This window comes from Saccostrea cucullata, unplaced genomic scaffold (genome assembly GCF_032062105.1).
Source record: "Saccostrea cucullata isolate Sc308-1 unplaced genomic scaffold, CSIRO_AGI_Scuc_v1 ctg23207, whole genome shotgun sequence".
Lineage (NCBI taxonomy): Eukaryota > Metazoa > Mollusca > Bivalvia > Ostreida > Ostreidae > Saccostrea > Saccostrea cuccullata.
Genome location: NW_026932297.1, coordinates 1 through 2,919, shown reverse-complemented (window position 1 = coordinate 2,919; position 2,919 = coordinate 1). Strand labels below are relative to the sequence as shown.

General features: G+C 35.3%; 1 long non-coding RNA gene across 1 annotated transcript; it reads right to left on the bottom strand.

Annotated features, from left to right (window-relative positions):
- Positions 1–1,502: 1,502 nt before the first annotated feature.
- LOC134234786 (uncharacterized) lies at positions 1,503–1,892 on the bottom strand. Its single transcript, XR_009985260.1, has 2 exons — positions 1,802–1,892; positions 1,503–1,694 (listed from the first exon to the last, which is right to left on the bottom strand). It is a non-coding gene; the product is annotated as an uncharacterized LOC134234786 (long non-coding RNA).
- Between the last annotated feature and the right edge of the window lie 1,027 nt (positions 1,893–2,919).

Genomic DNA, 2,919 nt, shown 5'->3' with positions numbered 1-2,919 from the left:
AAACGATTTTATGGGACAACCCTCGTACATGTATACGTTTTGAAAAACTAAATGCTCTGGTTTAAGTATAATTACATTAATGTCAACCTAAGACAAATACTGAATTCTTATATCCTGGTATACATTCCATAGTATAAAAATCTTTCTTCCAATAAAATTTTAAGGTTTAAAAGTTTTCACTATTTTTAATCAAGAACTTTTAAGTCAAGCAGAATTAATGTAATTTTCTAAATATTTAACCTTATACAATTAATTACTCCTTGTGAGGTCAACATGGTGAAATAAGGACCCGAGACCTGGCCCACGAGGTGACCTGACCTGACCGAGGCCGCGTAGCGGCCGAGGTCAGGTCAGGTCATCGAGTGGGCCAGGTCGAGGGTCCTTATTTCACCATGTTGAACTCACAAGGGGTAATTAATTGTTTTATTATACCGTTATATATTGAAAAGTATGAATCTCTAACCGTTATCAATTCTTTCTTTGATCGGGATCGGGATTCGGTACAGACCAGGTAGTGAAGTTGTTTACATTGACGTCTGCAAGTCGTGTAAGTTTTTGCATCATGATTTACTGATTAAAACAATATTTGGTTCATAGCGACATACATTGTTATAACCAACGATTACTTTTCCTCTACACAGTCAAAATCTAACACAGAATTCAACTCTTTAAAGAGCCGCCTCTACATTCCATGAACTGAATTGTAACGAAATATTGAAACGATAAAATTTTACCGTATTCTCTATGGTAATGCAAAACGGACCATGCACAATTTTAAAAACATGTTTTTTTTTCGAATAATTATTGTCTTATGCATTTACTTCACTCAAAATCGATTTTTTGATTAAGCGGTCATTTTTAGCGGTCATTAAAAATAATGACCGGGTCATTATATCCCACGTGCAATGGTTCCTAGGTCAGAATTGCTTTAAACAGTACCATTTGGAGTCATTGTTGTGTTTTAAAGTTTTCTTACCAGCCAATCAAATTCGAGTTTTATCAATAGAGGTATAATAAAAGCTTTTGAAATTACAAAGATCATTAACTTTAAAAGGGCTTGTATACATAATTGATCCAGCTTGTACAAAAAAATTATACTCTTTCCTTTGTAAACAATGGTATTTGAATATCCATTTACATGCGATAAGGGTACGGGGGGAGTAGTATGTGTAATAGCGCTTTACATGTATCTATCTCTGCTTACATATACATTGATTAAGCAGAGATGCAGAAAAAGTAAATCATGACTTGGTACTTTTGGGAATTTATTCATTTTATTCATATTCAAGATTTAAAAAAAAAAAACCCTCAAATTTTCTCTATAAAGACAATAACAAGCAGTTTTATCAAAATTATACATACTTTCACGATACAAAAATTTTAAAATTGTTTCTTCATTTCTGTCATTTTGTTTATGTCTGTATACATGATCTACACAACCAAAATATTTGTACCAAGAAGATTTTTTCAATATCAGTGAGTGAGTGACACACATCGCAATGTCTCTGATAGATTGTATCTTTAATCTTAACCTCCTTGAATTTTACACTTACACACAGAATTAGTAAGCTAAAACACTGCTAGCTTTTATCATTACTAGAAGTCTCAGGAAACACTAACTTTTCACATAGTTCCTTCCTTTGTGTAAGGTGATTGGCTATCTCATTTGGGTCCGTTTGACTATGGGGTGACACCTATACAAATGTAAAAATTTTTGCTTTTTATTAATATTTTTTAAGTGTATTGGAACTTTTACATAAAATTTTTATGTGCATAAAATCAAATGAAATAAAAGATATACCTTGATATCTCTAACTTTGTCTTCTTTACTAACAAATTCTCTCAGCATATAGTTATTACCAGCCTACAAGATAAAATACATTAGTTATTTTATTTCAAGAATCAAAAATCCTTTATTAAGTATAACTAGAAATATGTCCATAGGACATGAATGCCCCTACGAGGATATATAAGTAAAGCAACATGAAAATTTGTATGTGTATAAAATTTGATCAGAATATCCAGAATAGTGATGCAGCTGAATTGCTTGTTTGGAAAATATAGGTCAGATCCAGCATCCGAAGCAAGTCTGGTAGTGACCGTAGTGTCCATCCCTAGATGCATCATCCATGCAAGTTTGGTTCAGGTAGGGCTTATAGATACTTGGAAATGAAAATATAGGTCAGATCCAGCATCCGAAGCAAGTCTGGTAGTGTCCATCCCAAGATGCATCATCCATGTAAGTTTGGTTCAGGTAGAGCTTATAGTTACAATGGAATGAAAATATAGGTCAGATCCAGCATCCGAAGCTAGTCTGGCAGTGTCCATCCCTAGATGCATCATCCATGCAAGTTTGGTTCAGGTAGGACTTATAGTTACTAAGGAATGAAAATATAGGTCAGATTCAGCATCCGAAACAAGTTTGGTGGTGTCCATCCCTAGATGCATCATCCATGCAATTTTGGTTTAGGTAGGGCTTATAGTTACTTGGTAATGAAAATATAGGTCAGATCCAGCATCCGAAGCAAGTCTGGTAGTGTCCATCCCAAGATGCATCATCCATGTAAGTTTGGTTCAGGTAGGGCTCATAGTTACTTGGGAATAAAAATATAGGTCAGATCCAGCATCCAAAGCAAGTCTGGTAGTGTCCATCCCTAGATGCATCATCCTTGCAAGTTTGGTTCAGGTAGAGCTTATAGTCCATCCCTAGATGCATCATCCATGCAAGTTTGGTCCAAGTAGGGCTTATAGTTCCTTAGGAAAGGACCTGCTCTAAAAACTTTAACCTGGTCACTCATCTGAAAAATGTAGGTCACATCCAGCATCCGAAGCAAGTCTGGTAGTGTCCATCCCGAGATGCATCATCCATGCAAGTTTGGTCCAAGTAGGGCTTATAGTTCCTTAGGAATGGACCTGTTC